Source organism: Ambystoma mexicanum, chromosome 5p (assembly GCF_040938575.1).
Source record: "Ambystoma mexicanum isolate Mex_15411 chromosome 5p, UKY_AmexF1_1, whole genome shotgun sequence".
NCBI classification, from domain to species: Eukaryota; Metazoa; Chordata; class Amphibia; order Caudata; family Ambystomatidae; genus Ambystoma; species Ambystoma mexicanum.
This window is the reverse complement of record NC_090930.1, coordinates 644,088,169-644,115,376: the sequence shown is the minus strand read 5'-3', so window position 1 is coordinate 644,115,376 and position 27,208 is coordinate 644,088,169.

Sequence of the window (27,208 nt, the reverse complement as noted above, 5' to 3'; positions counted from 1 at the left end):
AGGGATCCAAAGATCGGTTCTACCCTTGGGAACTGTAGTTCACTCAAGGTTAGCACAAGAAAGTTAAATGGGGAGCTCCTAGGGCAACCCAGCAACAACAGGCATTTATTGCTAATAAATTGTTAAACATGATAACTTTAAAAAGACACTATGGAGAGTCTTAAAAATGACACCCATAAAAAGAGTTAAAAATTAGGTGAGTGTGGAAAAAGGTTCCCACTCACTGAGGTATTAATGAAAAATATCCCACTAGAAAAGCAAAAAGTTCTGGAGTTGAACCAGGAAAGGAAGATTTACCAGCTCTGTGGAAATCTTACCTAACACTCCTCATTCCTGGAACTGGACCCGGTACCCGGGCAGCCATGCCACTATAAGTGGCATGGCTACCTCCATACTCGTAATGGGGCCCAATGTCTTGTAAATGTAAATGTCAGAGGGGCTTTAAGTTCCTTAGTGGGTTTCTTGTTAACATTTCATATAAATAATGTTTTATTTATTTGTCAAAACATTTTTTTGCATAGCTTTTGACACATGTACATTGGGGTGTCCACTTGTATGACGAGTCTCATAGAACATCACACTGATCACATATCGTTTTTTACTCAGTGCTCACAAACAGGAGTTGTGAAATGTATTGACTTAATAAAGCACACTTTTGTTTCACGTTAACCAATGCAGGTTTTCCGTTTCAATCGGGTTTGGATGGAATTATTATAAATTAAAAGTCTGCAGGTTTAATGTAAGTCTACGAGTACTTTTTTAGTGGGCAGGTCTACTTTATAAATTTGATGCTGCTCAATATTTTTGTATGCTGGTTCTTCAATACATTATTACTTTAAAATGAATTACCACCTGTCCCTGTATTTCCCATTATGCCAATTATCAGCACTATTAACTTCCGCCCTGGCACAAGATATTTGGAATGATTCCTCCCTCTCATTAATGAGCTTTATTACATAAAACACCGCAGGGTTCTAGCTTCTCGGGGAAAAGTATAATTAGACAGAAATTGATGGCTTTGGATTTGTTGAAAAATTAAATTATGTCATAAGATATATTAAAATTGCTCATGGACTAGTCCTATGTCAGAAGTTCCCAAAGTGAATAATTTCCCGAAAAATTGCTCAAAGTTATTAATCAATATGACATCCTCTGGCTTGAACTGAATTATGTTCTGTTATTTGAGGTGTAATTCTGTTCGTGCTCTTGCTACTGTGCAGACGCCGTTGCTTTAACCAAGCGTGTGTGTCAATGGGAAGAGCAGCCGAGAACAACCGTACAATGTCCTGTCTTTCTGTGTTGGTGAACCAAGGCGACACTACTTTTCGGCATCACTATGGCTCGAGAGCAGACATTTCTCTACTTCTGGCCTCTTCAAAGAAGTGCATTGTCATTGTATACTTATGGACTATGGATTTTTTTTTATTAAAGTGCTATTGTTTTGAAGGGCTACAGCAAAGTGCTCTATTCCTTTGGCATATGTGATTTGTGTTCATTGAAAAAGCGTGGGTACTGTCCTGTACAATTATATTCATGTTCAGAATCAGTCAGTGTCACATACATTGATGATTAACAACTAAACACTTAGGGCCTGATTCTCAGAAACGTGTTATAATGGCACAATCCCATTGGAAAACGCTCTGCGAATCAGGCCCTTATTCTTGATTTGGCTAGCGCCTTTATGGTGTGTGTTGCATTATATATGTATCATGGCGAATGTTCATTTGCTTGCTGCTCTGAATACTATAAGCAGTAATGAATTGTCAAGGTGTTATAACACAACATAATAGATATTTTATACCAAAGTCAGATTACTCTGTTACTCTGTCACAATTTGCAATTGGCATTTTTATGGCACACAATCGGTGTTCCAACGTGGATACAACACCCACCGAAACAATGCCAATGATTGTAAAGGGGGGAATTGGGAATGCGATATAACCCAGCGAGTGGGCGATTTTAATAAGTGCCTGATGTGAATTTCGGAGCGGGAGTTGGAGCAAGGACGTCATTTCACCAAAATACCAGGGGTAGCGGAAGTGACATAACACGACCCTTGACCTGTGATGACATCACAGGACGTGATGTCATTTGACCCAAACCCTAAGTGACATCACGGGAAGCGAAGGCACACTACCTTTCACCCCTTGACAAAACAGAAAGGGGCATGACATAGCATTGTTGTACACAGTGAAAAATATGGCTACGATATCACTATAGTGTGATATACATTCCATACAAGAATGGATCACCATATGTATCATTAATATCAGTGTGCATAGGCCCATATTACCAAATTACTGTGAATGCAAGCAGATATCCAAGGCCAAATGATAATGATGTTTTATTATAAAGACTTACGCTTAAGCACTTTATATAGAACAAATATACATACAATATCACCCAATCTGTGTTGGTGCTCATTTATCGACCTCAGAAGGTGAAAGGCTGAGTTGAGGTGTTTAAGAACAGACTAAATCAAGGACTCACCCCCTGAAGTGTGCCTGAAATAAACCTTTAATGAGTCTAGCAATTATTGTATACAATTCCAGAAAGACAAATTATTTGTTATTCCTATTCTTTCCTATTTAGCGTCACTGCTCAAGGTGTTGCACTAGTGCAACCCCCTGTTCTTTTTTTTTTTTTTTGTAAAGAGGCCTGAAAAAAAACAGCCACTTCAAAAACAAAGAGACACACTGCACTGACCACAGCCAGCCAGAGGATTACATTAAAAAAAGAAAAAAAATATTTTTTTGTAGGGGTAGCAAGGGAGACCTCAGGGGTCGCAGTTGTGACCCCTGGCCACCCCCAAATGACGTTCCTGGGTTGGAGACGATTGGGTCAATATAAAGGAAAGTGTGGAAGTGATTCAGAATGGTGGCTCTTTATGGTCATTCTACCTAATATGGCGTGGTACCTCTTTCCCACTCCCACATAATAAGTTTGAGGGTGCGTGTCCGATTTCATTTTACCATGTCATAGACAAGTCAGAACATGCGGGAGCAATGGGGTGATTCACATGGAACAAGAAGAGTGAGCATGGGTGTAACGAGGAGTATATTTTGGGCAGGGTGTGGTGTGTGAAGTTCAGGACACGTGTGTGGCCATCGGCAGAGTTAACTTTTAAACTGAAAACGATATAACACAAACATTAGGTCAAGAGGGGAAGCAAAGAATGAGAAGAAATTACAGAAAGCTGGACACATGATTCCTGTGAGTACTTCATAAAAGGGAAAGAACAAAGACAGCAGGAGCAGCAGTGCGAGCTCAGAGTACATTACACTTACAGTGCAGAGTACTGCAGTGAACGAGCTCAGACAGGTGCAGGCATGCAGGGGAGAGAGGAACTGTGAGTGCACGGAGGGAGGATGCATTAGCAGAAGCAATTCTAGTCACAGCTTTTCTTTCTGTTAGGTGTTTGTGAAACAACAGAACTATGTTCACATCCTGTACCTTTCCCATACCAGCTCAGTTTCAATGCAATAACAGCAGTATACGCATCAGCTGGCCACATCCTAATAAGCATGACCTTTTTTCACTGTACACAGGCATCGATGTCAGGTCAGCCATGCACCCAAGACCGAAGTTATAAGTACTGAAGTTATGAGGTAGCATGGGTGTGATATGGTGCAGTGGTTGTGGTTGTGATATGCTGCGGTGGTTGTGGCCAGGGCTTAGAGTCTGGGTGCATGGCAACAGGGTGTAGTCTGTAGGCTATACACCCAAGACTCTAGGCCCTGACCACAACCACTGCACCATATCACAGCCATAGATCACACCTATAGATTCCAATATCTATCAAATGTTTGAAATTATACTTACTGTTTGATTAAGTACTGAAGTTATAAGGTAGCATGGGTGTGATATGGTGCAGAGGTTGTGGTTGTGATGCTGCGGTGGCTGTGGCCAGGGCTTAGAGTCTTGGGTGCATGGCCGCAGGCTGTAGGCTGTAGGCTATACACCCAAGACTCTGGGCCCTGGCCACAACCACCGCACCATATCACAGCCATAGATCACACCTATAGATTCCAATATCTATCACATGTTTGAAATTATACTTACTGTTTGATTTGTTGAGATGCACTATATTTTTTACATGACTTTGGTGCCTGGAGGAAATATTCTTTTTCAATTTCTGTGATAAAAGAAAAGAGCATGTTAGTGTATGTATTCTATAACAATTTATTACATTGCATAATAGACATTTCAGCTTTTTTTTGGACCCTCAGATTTGTTTTACAAACCAGTGTACTGTGCATTTTGCTGAATTTCTGTGTTTGTTTTTCAAATCATTGGGTCTGTGGGAAAAAAAAAATCCTTGTCCGATTAAAAAAAACCTTTTTTTGTTATGCTACAGTCTATTTCTCTGTTTCCTTTCAGTGTTCACTTGTTGTTTCTGGTTAATGTTCTATCTGTTGACTTGTTGCAGATTTCTGAAGCTACTTGTTGGTGTATTCTAACTGTCTATTTTTTGTTACAATTTAGTGGTATTTATTTATCTGTTTGTTTGTTATAGAATCTTGGGCCAGTTAGATACCTGTTGGTGTATTCTAATTGTTTATAGATTTTTAATTGAGTTTTTGTTAATGTTGAAGTACAGATTAGTTATTACATTTTGGTTTTAAGAAGATTAAATAAGCGTTTGTAAGATTTGCTGGTATTCTCTGCTTTAGAGCAATGGTACTATCATTACATTCGAACCATCCATATTTCTTTTTAATATATGAAGTATAGTGACCTGCATTGGTTGTGGCTCCTGCGTGGTAGATTATACCTATTGTTGTGAAGGTTTTCTTATAAAGTGATACTTGACCATGTGTGAATCCAGTCAGCTTGCCGTTGTTTTTTGGCACTATCTGCATTGTAACGTAGAAGCATTAGTATTATGTAGTTAATATGTTTTTGTATTAGTAAGGTGGAGCGATTGTCTGAATTGCAGGTAGTACATAATCTGCCATGGTTTGCATTTTGTACAAGTTGCTGAAATGGAATGGATTCACAATTAGGTATGTATACATACACAAAGCGCTCATTAGGGATTTGTTCCTGTGTCACATTTTTGCAGAGAGTGCATGTATGTTTCCACATGTATGAAATCTGGAAGATTTCATTTATAGGTAAGTTTTTGCTTTCCAGTACTTGTAGTAAGTACATTAGAAATTCTTGTGGATCTTCTTGTGAGTTTATAGTGAATTTCACCTTTCCAGCACAGTAGTCCAATTCTTGTCTTATTCCGTGAACACTATACGTGTTGTCAGGATTGTTTGTTGTGTTTCTATGAAGGACTAACATTTGCAAAGACAATTGGTCTGTACTGTGTATGTAAATGTTGTCAACAATTGGTGGCAATTGAAATAGAATATTCATTGCTACATTTGCGTAGCAACTTATACCAGTTACATTTGAAAATTTGAATGGACCAGATAGTTCTGTGTCCAAATTATTTTTTCGGAGTGTGTTTTGCTTATTTGAATTAGTTTTCTTTTACAACATTTTCCTTTTTGTGGAACAGGATATGATTTTAGGTGGGGGTGAATAGTGAACGTAGTCTATTTTATTCTAAAATGCAAGGAATATCAGTGTTTACTTTACTTGCATCAGAGTTGATTAGAAATAGACCGTCAAGTGTACGTAAGCATGATAGTGCTACGTTGCTCATGCCTTCTTTAAAGACTGTGTTACCAATATCTATCAATGCTTTGTCTAGGGAAAGACCTTGGGATTTATGAATGGTGACTGCATATGCAACAGATAGAGAAAATTGTTCTCTGCGTACATACATGTCTTTGAAGAGAAGGATTCGAGCTGTTGAGCGCCATATCCTTTTTACTTCTGAAAGTTTGTCGAAGAGAATATTGACAAACTGAATGTTGTTGTCACGTGGGTATGTTTGAAAATCAACAACTGTACCCAGTGCTCCATTGCTCCACGTCAAGGTTACGTTTAAGCATTACTCTACAGTTTAAGGATAATTTTAATATTTTCTCCAACCCAGCTGGGTTGGAGATAGAATTTTCTAAGGTATTTAGTCTTGTTGTGGCTTGTTGACATATTGGTAGTGTCATACCATGTTCGTCCAGTTTGTCTGAGGAGCACATTTCAATTATTGGTTGAATTTCTTTTTCAACATTGTTTCATTGAATTTGGAACAGCTTGCAAGAGTTGGCATTAAGGCCATACAAGTGACATTTTTGTGCGCTAATTGTTCCATAAAATCAGTAGCATGTGAGTTATCGCCATGGATGTGCCGGATTTTTAATATTGCTTGTGCTTCTTGAGATAGTACACCAACTCTAATACTTCTTAAAATGTTGGCGTAGGTGAGGTCTGCAGATTGGCGCATGTTTTCTTTTATTTTGTTCCCTTCATCTATTAGTAGCATTTTCATTTGTTTTAATACTCTGCGTAGTTCCATTGCAGCTTCTGTAGAAAGTTTGTAATAGTCTAATTTGTGTTGGTGTTCTACTGGAAGGAGTAGTAATCGGTGTAAAGTGACACCGTCTATGTTGTAGGCAGCTAAACCTGTGGGGGCAGTTGCAACAGCTGACAGTTTGTTATTTTTCAATTGTTGAAGGAACTTGCTGATGATTTTGATTAGGAATGTTTTGCCTGAACCAGCTTCACCACTGACTTATAGCAGCATAGCTTTGAAATTTTGGCAGCTACATTCTTTATTTTCGTGTTGTACACCATGTGTAATTTCTTTTGTTACTTCTTCAAAAATGGTGTGCTGGTCTTTGTTAAGTTTTGATTGTAGTACAGTTAAGTCTTCTGTATCTTCTTCATAGTGACACATGGTGTTTTCTACTTCTGTCATAGCTAATTCTGCCTTATTTGCTATTAGTGGCTGTCCTTGTGATTCCTGGCTTCCAGTTACAGAGGGTTGACTACTGTCGGGAGTGTCCTTGTCTAGTCGGGCCTGGAGTTCTGCTTCGTGTTGCTGTTCATTGTGCAACATTGTTTTGTACTGCGTGAAGTTCACATCGGTGATAGTGCTTTCAGTTGCTTTGAAAGCATCTTCATAGCAGTCATAGTTATCTAGTATCTCTTCTTCTTTTCTCCTTAGTTTAAAAAGTTGTAGCAGGGACATGTAATATAGCTCGTTCTGTTGAGATGTTTTTAATGACAATTTGATATGATTAATTAGGCTTTGTTTGGTAAATTTCACTAAGCTGCCTTCACAATCTGTCACTCTATATCTACCTTTGTTTTCATCGGGTTTTATATTATTTTTGTATGCAAAGTTTTGGGCTATGTGGTATAGACACATGGTTTCCAAAGTGGTACTCCTGTTCGGGTAGTATGTGTCTAGTAAATTGTTTTTCAAATGTCTTGGCTGTTTGGATCATTTTTGGCTATTGTTTTTATGTCCTCATATGATTTGAGAACTCTTTTTCTAGATTTAGAAGGACCAAGACTTAGCCATACTATATTTTCAGATTTTCCGTACAAAGCAGTACCGGTTAAGCGATCTGCAGCTTCGTAGGCGCCACATTCTCTATGAGAGAGCATTTTTATGCCTAAGATGTACAATTTCTGAGATAATGTTTTGTCTGATGATAGGTCATTCCAGAGGTCTTGAAGCTCTGCTTTTTCTGCTTTTGTTAAGTAGGCTGTAACATATCATGCAATTGCAGTGGAATTGTCTGCAATGTACTGCACATCTATGTTTGCATTCCATAAGAGGGCAATGATTGCATTGTAATCATTGATATATTTTGATTCTTCTGTTCTTTTATGTAATACATGTTCTTAGGTGATTTACCTTTAACACTATCAGGGTAATTCATAGAATTTCGCAGAAAAGTGTCGCAAGCGGCTGGCGCAGAGTGTTCGCGTGCGATTGTGTGCGCCAGGCACGTGCGCTAAAACCGATTTCCGCGCACAGCGTATTCATGGATTTCATGCTACCAAACCAGCCGTGGCGCAGAGAATCACAGCGACCCTGCAGCAGCGCCAGTAACGCCCCCAAGAACGCCCTCGCGCAAGGAAAAGCCATCAACATTGCTAAATCATCGCAAAGGGCTGCGCTAACCCTGGACCAGTTTACAGGGCTGCCAAACAAGGAACGCAAAGCGGGCAACCTTCATATCAGGAGTACGCGGGAAGTTTTACACGCGATTAGCCAGGGTACGTGTATTACAGGGGTACGCGGGAAGTTCAACACGCGATTGTCCAGGGTACGTGTATTACAGGGGTACGCGGGAAGTTCAACACACGATTGTCCAGGGAACGTGTATTACAGGGGTACGCGTGAAGTCTTACATGCGATTAGGCAGGGCACGTGTAATACAGGGGTACGCGGGAATTATCACACGCGATTTGGCAGGGTACGTGAATTACAGGGGTGCGTGGGAATTATCACACGCCATTTTGCTGGGTACGTGTATTACAGGGGTGCGTGGGAATTATCACACGCGATTAGGCTGGGTGGGTCCTCACAGGTGTTCCCTGTACACCCTCCACGGCCCCTGCAGGCAGCCCACAAAACAGGGGACTACCCTGCACACCTGCTCATGTCCCCCTGCACCCCCACCCCCCAGCCACCAGGGGCACCCACCACCAGGCCCCCACCCATGTCTCCTACCACCCCCACCCCCCAGCAGTGCAGGGGCAGCCTCCACCAGGCCCCCACCCATGTCTCCCACCACCCCCACCCCCCAGCAGTGCAGGGGCAGCCACCACCAGGCCCCCACCCATGTCTCCCACCACCCCCACCCCCCAGCAGTGCAGGGGCAGCCTCCACCAGGCCCCCACCCATTTCTCCCACCACCCCCACCCCCCAGCAGTGCAGGGGCAGCCACCACCAGGCCCCCACCCATGTCACCCACCACCCCCACCCCCCAGCAGTGCAGGGGCAGCCTCCACCAGGCCCCCACTCATGTCTCCCACCACCCCCACCCCCCAGCAGTGCAGGGGCAGCCTCCACCAGGCCCCCACTCATGTCTCCCACCACCCCCACCCCCCAGCCACCAGGGGCACCCTCCACCAGGCCCCCACTCATGCCCAACCCATGTCTCCTACCACCCCCACCCCCCAGCAGTGCAGGGGCATCCTCCACCAGGCCCCCACCCATGTCTCCCACCCCCCCACCCCCCAGCACTGTGGGGCACCTGCCAGCAGGCCCCCACCCATGTCTCCCACCACCCCCACCCCCCAGTCACCAGGGGCACCCTCCACCAGGCCCCCACTCATGTCTCCCAGCGTGCTACATGTATTTCAGGGGTGCGCGGGAAGTTCCACACGCGAATAGCCTGGGCGCGTGTATTTCAGGGGTGCGCGGGAAGTTCCACACGCGAATAGCCTGGGCGCATGTATTTCAGGGGTGCGCGGGAAGTTTTACACGCGATTTCAGCAGGGTACGTGTATTTCAGGGGTGCGCGGGAATTCTCACACGCGATTTGGCTTGGTACGTGTATTACAGGGGTGCGTGGGAAGTTACACACGCGATTAGGCTGGGTGGGTCCTCACAGGTGTTCCCTGTACACCCTCGACGGCCCCTGCAGGCAGCCCACAAAACAGGGGACTACCCTGCACACCTGCTCATGTCCCCCTGCACCCCCACCCCCCAGCAGTGCAGGGGCAGCCTCCACCAGGCCCCCACCCATGTCTCCCACCACCCCCACCCCCCAGCAGTGCAGGGGCAGCATCCACCAGGCCCACACTCATGTTTCCCACCACCCCCACCCCCCAGCAGTGCAGGGGCAGCCTCCACCAGGCCCCCACTCATGTCTCCCACCACCCCACCCCCCAGCAGTGCAGGGGCAGCCTCCACCAGGCCCCCACCCATGTCACCCACCACCCCCACCTCCCAGCCACCAGGGGCACCCTCCACCAGGCCCCCACTCATGCCCAACTCATGTCTCCCACCACCCCCACCCCCCAGCACTGTGGGGCACCCTCCACCAGGCCCCCACCCATGTCACCCACCACCCCCACCCCCCAGCCACCAGGGGCACCCTCCACCAGGCCCCCACCCATGTCTCCCACCACCCCCACCCCCCAGCCACCAGGGGCATCCTCCACCAGGCCCCCACCCATGTCTCCCACCACCCCCACTTCCCAGCCACCAGGGGCACCCTCCACCAGGCCCCCACCCATGTCTCCCACCACCCCCACCCCCCAGCAGTGCAGGGGCACCCTCCACCAGGCCCCCACTCATGTCTCCCACCACCCCCACCCCCCAGCAGTGCAGGGGCAGCCTCCACCAGGCCCCCACTCATGTCTCCCACCACCCCCACCCCCCAGCAGTGCAGGGGCAGCCTCCACCAGGCCCCCACTCATGTCTCCCACCACCCCCACCCCCCAGCCACCAGGGGCACCCACCACCAGGCCCCCACCCATGTCTCCTACTACCCCCACCCCCCAGCACTGTGGGGCACCTGCCAGCAGGCCCACACCCATGTCCAACCCATGTCTCCCACCACCCCCACCCCCCAGCAGTGCAGGGGCATCCTCCACCAGGCCCCCACCCATGTCACCCACCACCCCCACCCCCCAGCCACCAGGGGCACCCTCCACCAGGCCCCCACTCATGCCCAACTCATGTCTCCCACCACCCCCACCCCCCAGCACTGTGGGGCACCCTCCACCAGGCCCCCACCCATGTCACCCACCACCCCCACCCCCCAGCCACCAGGGGCACCCTCCACCAGGCCCCCACCCATGTCTCCCACCACCCCCACCCCCCAGCACTGTGGGGCACCTGCCAGCAGGCCCCCACCCATGTCTCCCACCACCCCCACCCCCCAGCCACCAGGGGCACCCTCCACCAGGCCCCCACCCATGTCTCCCACCACCCCCACCCCCCAGCCACCAGGGGCACCTTCCACCAGGCCCCCACCCATGTCTCCCACCACCCCCACCCCCCAGCAGTGCAGGGGCAGCCTCCACCAGGCCCCCACTCATGTCTCCCACCACCCCCACCCCCCAGCACTGTGGGGCACCCTCCACCAGGCCCCCACCCATGTCACCCACCACCCCCACCCCCCAGCCACCAGGGGCACCCTCCACCAGGCCCCCACCCATGTCTACCACCACCCCCACCCCCCAGCACTGTGGGGCACCTGCCAGCAGGCCCCCACCCATGTCACCCACCACCCCCACCCCCCAGCAGTGCAGGGGCATCCTCCACCAGGCCCCCACCCATGTCTCCCACCACCCCCACCCCCCAGTCACCAGGGGCAGCCTCCACCAGGCCCACACTCATGTCCCCTATCACCCCCACCCCCCCGCCACCAGGGGCACCCTCCACCAGGCCCCCACCCATGTCTCCCACCACCCCCACCCCCCAGCAGTGCAGGGGCAGCCGGCAGTCAGGCAGCAGCAGGTGGGAGCGTGCTCGGGGCTCTGGGGGGCAGTAGTTCGGCCTTCCGGGCAGGAGCGTGGTATTCCGTGTGCGTACGCGTGGCCAGCTTGGTACGGAGTGATTTGGCACGTGAAAATCCTGCACGTCAGCGTGAAAACCGAGGAAAGGCCCTCAGCGCGTAAGCGCGTCTGTGACGTGACCCGCACAGGTGTTTCCCACACAGCACGTGATGACAGAGCACACGTGGAAAGACTGCACGTCAGAGTGTAATCGCGTGTGATTGGTGGAAATGGCCCTACACGCAGAAGTGACAAAGCGTGTGATTGGGGGAAATGGCCCTACACGCAGAAGTGACAAAGCGTATAATTGGTGGAAATGGCCCTACACGCAGAAGTGACAAAGCATGTAATTGGTGGAAATGGCCCTAGCGCGTACACGCCGCGTAAATGACGCTGGACATGTGGGCCTGTATAAAAGGTACGTGTAGAACACGTTTTCCTTGTACGTGCTTTTCGTGGAGAGCGAGTGGGTGAATTCTGTACTTCTTGTCGTTTCACACGCGATTTACTTCACGGCGTTTCAATTCGTATTCCCTGTTACCTCTGACAGCTTTTTCTCTTTTTTCGCTTTTACTGGTTTACCTGGGCCTGTTCCCTCAAACAGTGTTCCCTTCTACTGTTGTCCTGTCTCCTCAGACAGCGTACAAATCTTCTTTTGGCGGGGGTGTTGCCAACCAAACGTGCTCCTTTTACACGCTCGTTTACCAGGCAGACGGTGAGTCACGCACCTATCTAACATCTGTGCTTGCCCCGTGTGTAGCCTACCCCTTCAGAGGTCATTCTAGGCTGCGTGTGACACGCATACGTTCATTCTTGTGTTACTGGGTGCCACAGCGTAGTGCAGGTTTTTCTTTCTGCACACGTGGTCTAGGAGGGGTTGCGTGCACGTCATCTCCCTTTTTTGGGGCTCCTGTGCGTAGCGTGACCCGTCATCTTTCCCCAGGGGTTACAATCAGCCTTGCAAGAGCACTAGGGTACAATTACCATCTGGTACCCAACCCCTTTGACCCCCAATTGCCCAGGACAATAGTTTACAGCCACTCCGATACGCACATTTACATCAGTGCCATGGCTGGGAGTCGAGGTGGATCCGGTAGGGGACGTGGTCGTTACTTGCAGGGTGAGCCTGTCCCCCCATGTGTGGAGGACCAGTCAAGGGCACCCATAATCCCCCCCCTTCCCGTTGAGGCTGATGTGGCTGACACCATCCATGCTCAGCCCTTGTTGGACCAGCCCATTGTGGCACCAGATCTGGCTGACTCCATGGCTGACTTCCAGGTCAGCAGGCCTATGACACGTGCGCTGGTGCACGTTGATGTCACCATGCCACGTGCATCTGGGCCAGCAAGGTCATCTGCTGCACCAAGGAGGCAGGGCGGAGAGGCTGCAGGGGCAGCTGCGGCTCCATCCACCCCAGCCCTCACACACCCAGCCAGGACAGTGTCGGTCCTAGTCCATGCTGCTGACATTCCCCCTGACACCATCACACTAGAGCCAATGCCTGCACCAACTCCCATGCTGAGTGTGCAATCCCACACTCCTGATACAGAGTCCACCAGGGCTCCTGCCCCTAGTGTCCAGAGCGGCGCAGGACACTCAGGATCACCACCACCTTCCAAGCGGAAGAGGAAGAGTGCTCGTCCGGCACAGGCTGATGCCCCAGACACGGCTACACAGTCCGGCCTGTCCAGGAAGCCCAGCTTCACGGATGACGAACTGAATGCACTTGTCGAGTATGTGTCCGCACATGACAACGAGATGGTCATTGTTGCAGGATCCAAGACCACACCTGCACAACGCCAGGCACACTGGCAGACCGTTGCGGACATTGTAAGTGCCCTTGGAATCGTGAGGCGCACAGCCAATGATTGCTATAAGCGCTGGAATGACCTAAAGCGCAGGGCAAAGAGTAAGCTGGCCTCAAGTCATGCCGCAACTCTAGTGACTGGAGGTGGGTCTCCAGTAGTAGACATGGAACTCACTCCACATGAGTCAGTCGCTGGGACCTACGTCACTGAGGAACAGATCCAAGGCGTGGGAGATCTGGCTGATTACGAGGCATTGTCCGGTGAGTGCACATGCATGTGTGTGTCATCCATGTGCATGGTGTGTGTGTGAGGGCTTCTGTTTGTGTGCCAGGTGAGAGTGTGTGCGCCTGAGTCGTATGGGTCAGCCATGTGCTTCATGCAATCCTTCCTGCGCAGCTGCATTTGGCCATAGCAGTATCCCTTCTGCCAACAGTAGACATCTAGCCCAACTGCACGCCAGTTGCCCTTGAAGTATCACCTTGCCACAACATAGTTGCTTATTTTTCACTGTTCATTCAGTCAGATTGTTTGCATTCCCCCACTTTTACTAGGCATGTCACTGTCCACTAGTCACATGTCTGACATGGCTATGGTAAAGTGGAGTGACTTTGTTACCTGGATATCATTTGTACACACATGTCCCTGTGCAATTGGACCATTTCAGACTGGCAGCTCCAGGTGAAAAATCTGACCTGTTAGAATTAGAAAAGTGATTACATGCGGGAACTGGACTGAATGAATAGGTGCTGCCCTCCTCTCCATCTTCACTCAATAGCAATGGTACATGCCATCTGTGTGATGGCATGTGTGTTTCACCTGGCAATCACAGGCCAATGTGTGATGCCACTGCCAGGCAGCATGCAGAAAATGTGTTCATCTTCCATCTTGGTGTCATCAGTGTGTGCCATTTGCCTGCACTTCATACGCAGTGAGGGTGCATGCATGGGAGGGTTTTAGTCATGTGGGACATGTGTCAATCAAGTACTGGTTCTCTTGCTTCTCAGCCCTCATTGTGTGCCATGGTGCTAATGCCTGTTTCCATTTCTTTGTTTTTATGTCTTTGCAGGGGAAGACGCACCTGATACTGCTGGGGTTGTGGAGATGGTGCAGACCCAGGAGGGGTCCGAGGGCCGACCAACCACCAGTGAGGGACGTGGTGTGGTGGTGGGGGAGAACCCACAAGTGCTGCAGGTCGTGCTCTCAAGGGGTGTCTCTGGCTGCACCTCCCCCGAGCTGTACTCAGGTGTTGATTCGGATGAGACCTACGTGCCGTCGCAGGTGAGTGTTCCAGGGAGGGATTCTGTTCTGTCTCACCCACCTGCACCAGGGTCAGAACCCTCCATGGGGATGTCAGTGTTGGCAGCTACGCCTTTGGTGGTTACGGATGCAGGGTCACACTCCGCGACATCTGATCCTGTTCCTGGGCCAGCAGATCAGAGGGGGAATGCAGTCCTGCAGCCTCAGGCAGTGCCGGCACAGCAAGGCGCAGTTCGCCTTGCCCCAGACAGGTGTGGTGCCCGCCGACGTGGTGGCCGTACGCCACCTGGCAATACCGCATGGGAGCAATCCATTTACGGTATGGCAACCCAACAGGCTGCATCATCCGAGATGATGGCTCAGGCCATGGATAGGGTGGCCACTTCCATTGTCCCCCAGAAAGGCTGATGGAGCGACTAGAGCAGGCAACCGACTCCATCTGCCAGTCACACAGGGAGGACATGTTGGGGTCCAACAGGGACAGGCGGGCGGCACTGGCGACTCTGCAGGAGGCCATCTCCATTGAGTCCCAGGGCCACAGGGAAGCCCTGAGGCAGGAGCTCCTTCACCTCAGGACGACTCTTGTTGAGCTTGAGGCTTCAACACACCAAAGGACAGAACAGCAGCTGGAGCGTCTCACCCGTACGCTCTCAGCTGAGATGCAGGCAACGAGGGCGGAGGTCCGGGCATCCCGTGAGTTGTTGCATGGGGACCTCCGCACACTCATCCTCCAGAACCAGACCTACCACACCCGCATGCTTGCAGCCATGGAGGAGCAGACTAGGGCCTTGCGTGGGCTGCCTCCCATAGTGCAACCACCTCCGGATGCAGCTGCACAGGGTGATAATAGCGACAGCAGTGATACTCCCACAATAGGGTAGCCGTGTGGGCCATGAGCCCATGGAGGTGTTTTATTTTCCCAGGATCCACGCAGGTGGGTTCTGGTGTGCATCCTGTCCTCGGACCTCCTGGGTGGCCTCCCCAACCCCCCCGGGCCCATCAATGGCCATTTTTGATTGTTTCTTATTTTTATTTTTATTTTTATTTATTTTATTCCCTATTTTTTTGGGACAATTTGTTGGCTTCCGTGGTTCCTGTGGGCATACGCTGCATTGTGGCTGGGCACATGCAGGCTTGTAATGTATTTGGTTCAGATGCTTGGGTTTGAGTCACACACACCCCTCCTGCTTCCCGTTTCCATGGGCTTGCAAAGGGTGTGCCCAAGTGACAGTGAATTACACAGTGACGTTGGACTCCCATGAGCTGTGTGGGCAGTCTGTAGTCAATACTGTGTATACATTCCTAGTGCATATTGCTGTTGTGTTGTACACTGCATGGTGCATTGATGTGTAACTCATCTTCTGTGTCTACCTCCCAATTTGCAGGTCCCTTCCTCATGTCTACACAAGGACCTCTAGTCTGGAGATGGGGTCCATGTTGGCAGCAGTGCACCTACAACTCTACATGGCGCCAACACTGCACAGTTGGTAGTGGTGGGAGTGCAGGCATTTCCAGGTGGTGAGACTACTAATATGTAACATTTGTGATGTCATGTTAATGGTAGTACGTGCTCAAGTATGTTGTTGGTCCGGCATTGCTGTGAGCATTTCAGGTGTTGCAGGTTTCTAATAGGGACACTGTACATAGTGACACTAGTGTCATGTTGTGGGGATTACTTTGTTTACCAGCAAATAGCATGACATGGCACGGTGTGTCGTGTGGCGGTGCTGGGGTTGGGTTGGCTGACATGGCACTGTCCTCTTGTTGCATTTTGCAAGTGGGTATTCATTTTAGCTGCTTGAATGTGTAACTTCACAAAACTGCATTGGTGGTGTCTGTGTGGGTAGGGATGCACACATTGTGACACTTCCAGGTGAACAATCTCAGGCTGATATGGTATTCACGGTTCATTCTCCAGACATTCAGGATCAGTGTCAGGTTGAGTCATCATTGATTGTCAGATGGAATGTGCCAGGGCAGTGTGCATTCCACAGGGGTGTGATTTCTATGTGAAGTAATTAGCCACTAGCTGTGTACGGGCTGCCTCCCCCCGTGCCCTTTCCCCTCCCATGCGCAGCGGCTGTGCATGTGGTTGGGGATGTGGGGCCACCACCATGTCCATGGCCAGGCCCCGGCGTGTTGCAACGTTGTGCAGGACACATGCTGCCACTATGATCCTGCACACTACTGGGGGAGCGTATAACAGCTGGCCGCCAGAACGGTCAAGGGAGCGAAAGCGTGACTTTAGCACTCCGAATGTGCGCTCCACTATGCCCCGGGTCGTAATGTGGGCTGTGTTATATCTTACCTCGGGTGGCGTGGTGGGGTTCCGAATTGGCGTCATCATGTGGGGGCTGAGAGACCCCACCCACTATGGCACTTGTCCGCTGAAATGATCCAGTGGCTAAGAAGTGCAGTACATTGAGGACCTTCTCCAGGGGGCTGAGTGCTTGGGAGCACAGGGTGGGTGATGTGAGGTCATCCTCCCACTCACTCACCAGGTCCAGTATTATGTGTGGTGGAAACCTGTACCTCCCATACACCTGGTCATCAGGCATCCCGAAAAGGCTGGTTCTGGGTGTGAATATTCTGGCCCTGACTATCCTCCTCCTCCTCCTTTGGTAGCCCACTGCCACTGCTGCTAGGAACGGTATGTTCATCGTGGCGTCTGAGCTTGTTATTGTTAAAGTGCGCAAATTTATGCTTTGCGCGTGTTCTAGGCGAGCGTGTGACCCGCGCACCCCTGGAATCCAGTTCCCAGTCCAATAGCGTGTGGAAATTCCCACGCACCACGGGATACAGGTGCGCTGACGTACTTGCGTGTGTAAGTGGCCGCGCACCCATGAAATACACGTACATAGGCCAATCGCGTGTACGCGCACTATTGTCCAATTACACGCGATGTCACTCTGACGTGCAGTATTTCCACGTGTGCTCCGTCATCACGTGCTGAGTGGGGAACACCCGTGCGGGTCACGTCACAGAGGCGCTTATGCGCTGAGGGACTCTGGTCCAATAGAATCGCGTATGCGTGCTGACGCGCTTACGCGCTAAGGGCCTTTCCTCGGATTTCACGCTGACGTGCAGGATTTTCACGTGCCAAATCACTCCGTATCAAGCTGGCCACGCGAAAACACACGGAAGACCACGCTCCTGCCCAGAAGGCCAAGTTACTGCCCCCCAGTGCCCCGAGCAGCCTCCCACGTGCCATCTGCTGCTGCCTGCCGGCCTGCCTGCCTGCTGCCACCGTGCCCTGCCATTTGGTGCCTGCACATCAGCCATCTGCAGGGGTCCAGTTGCTGTGTCCACCCCTGCTGGAACTGAAGACTCCCGACTGGGATTACATCGCTCCACAGCCCAGCCCCAGGACCCAGTTGCCCACCCACACCTGCCTCTGGGGTTGCCATGTCGGGCACTTCCACATCTGGCACCAGTGGCAACCCCAGGCCAGAGGGGCAGAGGGGCACCAGCATGTCCTGGGGCAGTATGATGCCCTCTTTGGATCGTCCCGCGCCAGCAAGGAAGGACGGGAGAGGATCTGGGCCGACTGTGTGGTTGCCATCAACGCGGAGGGGGTGGCAACCCGCAACGTCCTGAAGATCAAGAAGCGCTGGGAGGAATTGAGGTCCAGGACCCTTGTGAAGGCCCGGCGCCTCGTGGAGGGGGGCCGGGGCCGCATGAGTTCCATCCAGATGAGGGTCCTGGAACGCGTACGCCCAGCGCTCCACGCCCAGATCCTTGAGAGGGAGGCCCGTCTGGAGTTGAGCTGTAAGTGTCCAAGCATTACTGTGTGAGACAGGGCATGTTGCGGTGTGCTGGTTCTATGATACTTGCCTGTATGTGTGCCATAGGCCATGTATGCATGTATGTGTGCAGGGACATCATGGTAATGCATGTGCGACCAGTGATGTGTGACCCACATGGTTGTTGCATGTGTTCAAATGCCGCATGGGGAGCCCTATGCAGATTTTGAACATGAGAGCATGCCAGTCTCTGTACCTGGACATGGGTGGGGGTGAGGGATGGGTGCTGATGCCAGGTACATATATGGTAGCCATGTCTGTGTGCCTGACCTGCGTGTCTGTGACTTGTGCATGCCATGGATGCATGACACATGTGTGTGACAATGCACAGATTCAGTGAAGCAGCCAAATTACCCTTGTATCCGCTGTGTTTGGTGTGTTTGGGGCCAGATGGATGTGACTGAGGTGAAGTGTGTGCATGTGATAGGCATGAGCCATGATGCATGTGAGTTACATATCATTGAATGTTTCAAGAGTCCATTGGACATGCATGGAAATGTCCATGGCATGCACCATGCCTGTTACTGTGTGTGTTTTGCCTGGACTGACCCATGTGTTGTGGAGGGACATGATGGAAGTGTACTTTGACAGTGGTGCTCATCTGCTATTGCTTCCTGTCTAGGGGACCATTGTACAGTGCCCTGATGCTTGTGTTCTTTGTCTCCCTCTACGCAGCGGCTAGTGAAGAAGAGGGCGGAGACGGCGCTGTGGAGCAAGGTGGCGGGGATGCCCCCACGGCTGCAGCGGAAGGGGTGGGTGAGCCCCCACAGGGGCCTGCTACGGTGGGAGACGGTGAGGAGCCATCCAGGTTGGTGGTTTGCACAGAGGAGGAGGAGGCCCCCACTGGGGCACACATGGGGCCTGGTGGGGGCATCCCTGCTGGTGCAAGTGGTGCAGTCCAGGGCCAGGGGCAGGAGGCAGCACAGGTCACCGTGGAGGGGCCTGTGCATGTCGCTGTCCCTGACCCTGTGAGTGCCCCACCATGCACCAGCAGGGATGCCCCGTCCCAGGCCCGTCCGCAGGTAGAGGGGATGTCCATGTCACCTGACTCCCCTCCACCTGCGGACGTGGGAACCCCTGGCAATGTGGAGAAGGTCCTGATTGGGGTCGCGATGCGCACGGCTGTGATTCGTGATGCCGTGCGTGCTTCCCAGGAGGAGCACGCACGTCATCACGAAGTGCACCGTGCCGACGTGGCCCAATTGGGATCGGCCATGTTAGGGGGTTTCCTGCATGTGTTGGCCAATCTGGCGGCCCTCTCCTCCTCTGTGCAGGCTATACACCAGTCGTTCTCCTTGCCGTCTTCCGGCCCAGATGCCACCAGGGCCCCCTGTGGACCTGCCCCGATCAATGCAGCCAGCTCGGTGGGGATCCCATCCCTGCCACAGTTGGGAGTCGGAGGTCCAGCAGGGGTGGACAACACAGCAACTGCACCCCAGCAGATGGAAGATGTGACAGCATCATCGGGCAGGGCACGTGCACGACGGCGTCGGTGGTTTCCATCAGCCTGGATGCCGTCGTGCTGGCAGAGGCAGTGGCGTCGGAGGCAGCAGCAGGCTCGACGTGGGAGGCATCATGGCTCGGGGCCATCAAGATCAGAGGGGCAGGCATCGGCCGGAGGGCAGGGCAACCCTGGGATGGTGGTTTCTTCCGTGTGGGAGCAGTTGGTCCAGCGGATAGGTGCGGAGCGGCAGCGGGCGGAAGAGGAGCGGCTCACCATGGTCAGGGCGGAGTTCTCCATGCGTCGGGCGTTGAGGCGGGCTGAGTGCCTCGAGGAAGCTCGCAGGGAGTTTGAGCTGGACATGGGGTTATCCCTGCGAGACCTCGGGGCCAGGACAGAGTCCCGCCTCCAGGACATCGACATGGAGTTCGATGATGCCCTGGCCAGCAACATCACCGAGTGAGCCGCAGGACTTGCCCGCTGCCTTTGTATATAGTTATTTAGTTAGTTAGTGTTAGGTTTCCTTTATTAATTTTTATTTTTTTGGACCGCTCGGACAATGGCCACTTTTTTGTATATATTATTTTCATTAGGTAGTAGTAGGTTTCATTTATGGTGTTGGGCTCATGGACCCTGGAATATTCGTGTATATAGTTTGCTTTTTGAAGAAACATTTTTTTTATTAATTATTGTGTTCACCATGAGGAAATGGTTTTTCATTATTTTCCTTCCACATGATATTGCTTTGGACAACATTTGTTTTTGGATTACTTTGTTTTTTTTATTTTTACATTTGTTCTCGGACATGGACCATTTATTTTGTTATCCCCATTGTTGTATGTTTGATTTGTTTACTTATTTTTCATCTTTAATACATGTTTTTTTAACTTACACTTGTGGTATTTTCTCATTGGTTTCATACATGTCATGATATGTGTTTTGACATTCACTTGCACCCATTGTGTATGTGTGTGTGACGGACATGTGTTCATTTACAGACTTGCCATTGGGGTTGTATCATGTAATTGCATTCACTATGTGGGTGGATGCAATCCTTGCCTGGGTGTTTGTGCTGGGTATGCTGCCCATTACTGCCATGATTGAGTATCGTCAGGACCTGGGGGCAGGGGGACATGTGTGGGTGCCTGGTGGAGGCTGCCCCTGCACTGCTGGGGGGTGGAGGTGGTGGGTGACATGGGTGGGGGCCTGCTGGCAGGTGCCCCACAGTGCTGGGGGGTGGGGGTGGTGGGTGACATGGGTGGGGGCCTGCTGGCAGGTGCCCCACAGTGCTGGGGGGTGGGGGTGGTGGGAGACATGGTTGGGGGCCTGGTGGAGGCTGCCCCTGGTGGCTGGGGGGTGGGGGTGGTGGGAGACATGGGTGGGGGCCTGGTGGAGGATGCCCCTGCACTGCTGGGGGGTGGGGGTGGTGGGTGACATGGGTGGGGGCCTGGTGGAGGGTGCCCCTGCACTGCTGGGGGGTGGGGGTGGTGGGAGACATGGGTGGGGGCCTGCTGGCAAGTGCCCCACAGTGCTGGGGGGTGGGGGTGGTGGGAGACATGGGTGGGGGCCTGGTGGAGGCTGCCCCTGGTGGCTGGGGGGTGGGGGTGGTGGGAGACATGGGTGGGGGCCTGGTGGAGGGTGCCCCTGGTGGCTGGGGGGTGGGGGTGGTGGGTGACATGGGTGGGGGCCTGGTGGAGGATGCCCCTGCACTGCTGGGGGGTGGGGGTGGTGGGAGACATGGGTGGGGGCCTGGTGGAGGATGCCCTTGCACTGCTGGGGGGTGGGGGTGGTGGGTGACATGGGTGGGGGCCTGCTGGCAGGTGCCCCACAGTGCTGGGGGGTGGGGGTGGTGGGAGACATGGGTGGGGGCCTGGTGGAGGGTGCCCCTGGTGGCTGGGGGGTGGGGGTGGTGGGAGACATGGGTGGGGGCCTGGTGGAGGATGCCCCTGCACTGCTGGGGGGTGGGGGTGGTGGGAGACATGGGTGGGGGCCTGCTGGCAGGTGCCCCACAGTGCTGGGGGGTGGGGGTGGTGGGAGACATGGGTGGGGGCCTGGTGGAGGGTGCCCCTGGTGGCTGGGGGGTGGGGGTGGTGGGTGACATGGGTGGGGGCCTGGTGGCGGATGCCCCTGCACTGCTGGGGGGTGGGGGTGGTGGGAGACATGGGTGGGGGCCTGGTGGAGGATGCCCCTGCACTGCTGGGGGGTGGGGGTGGTGGGTGACATGGGTGGGGGCCTGCTGGCAGGTGCCCCACAGTGCTGGGGGGTGGGGGTGGTGGGTGACATGGGTGGGGGCCTGCTGGCAGGTGCCCCACAGTGCTGGGGGGTGGGGGTGGTGGGTGACATGGGTGGGGGCCTGCTGGCAGGTGCCCCACAGTGCTGGGGGGTGGGGGTGGTGGGAGACATGGTTGGGGGCCTGGTGGAGGCTGCCCCTGGTGGCTGGGGGGTGGGGGTGGTGGGAGACATGGGTGGGGGCCTGGTGGAGGATGCCCCTGCACTGCTGGGGGGTGGGGGTGGTGGGTGACATGGGTGGGGGCCTGGTGGAGGGTGCCCCTGCACTGCTGGGGGGTGGGGGTGGTGGGAGACATGGGTGGGGGCCTGCTGGCATGTGCCCCACAGTGCTGGGGGATGGGGGTGGTGGGAGACATGGGTGGGGGCCTGGTGGAGGCTGCCCCTGGTGGCTGGGGGGTGGGGGTGGTGGGAGACATGGGTGGGGGCCTGGTGGAGGGTGCCCCTAGTGGCTGGGGGGTGGGGGTGGTGGGTGACACGGGTGGGGGCCTGGTGGAGGATGCCCCTGCACTGCTGGGGGGTGGGGGTGGTGGGTGACATGGGTGGGGGCCTGGTGGAGGATGCCCCTGCACTGCTGGGGGGTGGGGGTGGTGGGTGACATGGGTGGGGGCCTGCTGGCAGGTGCCCCACAGTGCTGGGGGGTGGGGGTGGTGGGAGACATGGGTGGGGGCCTGGTGGAGGGTGCCCCTGGTGGCTGGGGGGTGGGGGTGGTGGGTGACATGGGTGGGGGCCTGGTGGAGGATGCCCCTGCACTGCTGGGGGGTGGGGGTGGTGGGAGACATGGTTGGGGGCCTGGTGGAGGCTGCCCCTGGTGGCTGGGGGGTGGGGGTGGTGGGAGACATGGGTGGGGGCCTGGTGGAGGATGCCCCTGCACTGCTGGGGGGTGGGGGTGGTGGGTGACATGGGTGGGGGCCTGGTGGAGGGTGCCCCTGGTGGCTGGGGGGTGGGGGTGGTGGGTGACATGGGTGGGGGCCTGGTGGAGGATGCCCCTGCACTGCTGGGGGGTGGGGGTGGTGGGAGACATGGGTGGGGGCCTGGTGGAGGATGCCCCTGCACTGCTGGGGGGTGGGGGTGGTGGGTGACATGGGTGGGGGCCTGCTGGCAGGTGCCCCACAGTGCTGGGGGGTGGGGGTGGTGGGAGACATGGTTGGGGGCCTGGTGGAGGCTGCCCCTGGTGGCTGGGGGGTGGGGGTGGTGGAGACATGGGTGGGGGCCTGGTGGAGGATGCCCCTGCACTGCTGGGGGGTGGGGGTGGTGGGTGACATGGGTGGGGGCCTGCTGGCAGGTGCCCCACAGTGCTGGGGGGTGGGGGTGGTGGGAGACATGGTTGGGGGCCTGGTGGAGGCTGCCCCTGGTGGCTGGGGGGTGGGGGTGGTGGGAGACATGGGTGGGGGCCTGGTGGAGGATGCCCCTGCACTGCTGGGGGATGGGGGTGGGGGTGACATGGGTGGGGGCCTGGTGGAGGGTGCCCCTTGTGGCTGGGGGGTGGGGGTGGTGGGTGACATGGGTGGGGGCCTGGTGGAGGGTGCCCCTGGTGGCTGGGGGGTGGGGGTGGTGGGTGACATGAGCAGGTGTGCAGGGTAGTCCCCTGTGGTGGGTGCTGCCTGCAGGGGCCGTGGAGGGTGTACAGGTAATACCTGGGAGCACACAGCCAAATCGCGTGTGGAACTTCCCGCGCACCCCTGCAATCCACGTACCCTGCCTAATCGCGTGTGGAACTTCCCGCGCACCCCTGAAATCCACGTACCCGGCCAAATCGCGTGTGTAACTTCCCGCGCACCCCTGAAATCCACGTACCCGGCCAAATCGCGTGTGTAACTTCCCGCGCACCCCTGAAATCCACGTACCCTGACAAATCGCGTGTGGTACTTCCCGCGCACCCCTGAAATCCACGTACCCTGACTAATCGCGTGTGGAACTTCCCGCGCACCCCTGCAATCCACGTACCCTGCCTAATCGCGTGTGGAACTTCCCGCGCACACCTGAAATCCACGTACCCGGCCAAATCGCGTTTGGTACTTCCCGCGCACCCTTGAAATCCACGTACACGGCCAAATCGCGTGTGGAACTTCCCGCGCACCCCTGCAATCCACGTACCCTGCCTAATCGCGTGTGGTACTTCCCGCGCACCCCTGAAATCCACGTACCCGGCCAAATCGCGTGCGATACTTCCCGCGCACCCCTGAAATCCACGTACCCTGACTAATCGCGTGTGGAACTTCCCGCGCACCCCTGAAATCCACGTACCCAGCCAAATCGCGTGTGGAACTTCCCGCGCACCCCTGAAATCCACGTACCCTGCCTAATCGCGTGTGGAACTTCCCGCGCACCCCTGCAATCCACGTACCCTGCCTAATCGCGTGTGGATCTTCCCGCGCACCCCTGAAATCCACGTACCCGGCCAAATCGCGTGTGGAACTTCCCGCGCACCCCTGAAATCCACGTACCCTGCCTAATCGCGTGTGGAACTTCCCGCGCACCCCTGAAATCCACGTACCCGGCCATATCGCGTGTGGAACTACCCGCTCACCCCTGCAATCCACGTACCCTGACAAATCGCGTGTGGTACTTCCCACGCACCCCTGTAATCCACGTACCCGGCCAATTCGCGTGTGAGACTTCCCGCGCACCCAGGTATACACGCACACGTTTTTTTTCTGTCAGCGCGTGTCTGTGTTTGTGGGTACCCCTTTGCACGTCATTTGTCCTGGAGGGCCACAGTATTGGGCATTCATCATGGCTGTATATAGGTGCTATTTGTTGGCGCACCTTTTGGCGCACATTTCTTCCAGGCGCAGAGACGCTACCGCCTGCTTTCTTGTGGCGGTCGTGTTTGTGCCTGTGCGCTGGTTTGAGCGTGCGCTTTTTTGCCCTATTCTATTCCATGAAAACGTGTTGTAGGCGAGCGTGTGGGCGTTCCGCGCACTTGTACCCTGTGCTTCCCCCGTGACGCCCACATTTTGGCAAGTTGTTCCCCATTCCGAGTGGTACGCCCTGTGTTCCGCCTACTTTTGTTGCGTGCGCCGCGCTATGTGCGATTTTCGCTGTGGCCTGTGCGATTTTCGCTCTGACCTGGCGCACGCTGTTTGATGGCCTGTGCGCCAACGTGCGCCGCGCACTTTTTTATCGCACATCCGCTGGTTTTCTCGCGCACGGACTTCCATGAATCGACGTGCGCTGCTTTTCGTGCGATTTTCGCACTTGCACTGCGATTTTCGCTATTCCACTGCGAATCGCACGTTTTTGCCCACTTGCGCCGCGCTAATTATTCCATGAATCGGCCTGTATGTCTAACTGAAGACATGAAGTTGTTCACTTCACCTGTTTCTGTAACTGGTCTAGAGAAACCAAAGCTGCGTTTGGTGTAGTATTTCCCTTTGTTTTTGTATTTGCGACAACAATATTTGCCACATTTGTGTCTTTAAATTGTACAATTTGTGCATGAAGATCACTATGTCTTGTTTGTGAAGGGATTTCACAAGTGACATATTTTCGGATGAACTGCAAACCAGTGGCATCACTGTACTGACCAAATTTAGGAGCATCTTTAATCCATTAAAGCATGTGGATATGTGGTGCTCCTCTGGCTTGGTATTCTTTTCTCCAAAAGAAGTGTTGCACTTGGGAAGGAACAGTTGTATTACAAATAAAGTGTAGCATAACAATGAAACGATGGTGGAAATATCTTGAAACTTTAACAGGATCTAGAGAGCAAAGTTCTCCAGGTGTTAGTATATCTATGTTTGTTTTGTTTTTGTTTGATATGCATAGGAAATCAGGTATATCTTCCCATGCATATTCTGCACAACTTAATGTAACAAACCAAGTGGGAGGTCCAAGGTTTCTGATCATACAACGTACATCTCCGTGACGTCGGAACCAGTATTCTTTTTATACCACACATGTTTGCAAAGACAAAGAGATGTGTAATGCTTGATTGTAAAACCTCATCTTTTTCTTGCACTTTTTGTATTAATTGCATAGCTGACATATTTTGAAAGTGGATTGCCGATTTCAATATTTGTGCAACTCCATAACATAGAGTTGCTAGTTCACTTTCAAAGAGTAGGTAGAATATGTATTCTACATTTTGTCTAAATCTAGGATCTTCAGAATACATTTGTAATGAACAGTATTCTGATGCTGTTATCTGAGTGGGTCTATCATCATACCTTCCTCCTTTGCCAGTAGGAAATAGTAGAGGAAAAGCATGTGCTTCTATACTTTTTTCCCATATGCTCATTGGTGATCCTTTGGTTTGTCGCATCTGGTACGTTTCTAGTGCATCATCTATACTGTCATTAGAGTGCAATGGATGAATTGTATAATGGTCTAAAATATTGGATACTGCAGCAGGATCCAGAAGTTCAAATGGACCAGTTTCTGGTGACTCTTGAATTATTTCAGTTGTTTCCCTTAAGTTTTCTTCAATATTTATTTCTTTGTAGTATTCATTATTGTCTTTTAGATATTGCAAGCCTTGTGTAACTTTAAGTAAGTCAACGAGTTGTTGTCAAATTGTTTTGTCTTTTGGTGGTACACCATTTACTAAGACAATTAAAGATTGCTCTATTGGACGTTGCACTCCTAGAGTGTGCACATTTTCTGTCAGATCTAATGGTTAAATAAACTACTTTGCCACAAATGCCTTTTATCAATTCAGAGGGACGTAATTTTGCTGTTTTTGGTTGAGGGCATATTATTGCTTGAAATGGGTGTACTGTTTGAATTATGATGCTTTCATATAAATTCAGTTGTTGCAGGGGTTTTGGTAGTGGGAATAATTCCAAGTGATTAGTGATAGCACATGAAGGAGTTTGGTTGTTGTCAAGTTTTGTAGTGCAGTAACTGCAAAGTATTAGGGTCACTTATTTCGTATTTGTTTTCTGCTAAAAGGTATAGAGCTAATTCAAAACATTTGGACTCTTCATTGTCTTCTATTTTGTATGTTCCGTCTATAGTTTTTGTGTTACTTTTGTAAAAAGTTCTGCGGCAACACACACACACATGGCTTGGTACTTCAGCGGATGTCCTTTACATTTTAGTATTTCTTTTTTTTATGTGTGTAGTAGAAGGTTGCCATGTGCAGAATTGTTTCTAGTCTGTTCTAAGGCTATTGCATTTTGTAAGTGGCTTTCACTTCCAAAATATTTTCTCTGGATACGGTCAATTTCTTCTTTTAGGTCTTTGGGTGTACCATTTAGAAGAGTGTTATTTAAATTGGCTAGTTCTAAAGCAGTACTTTT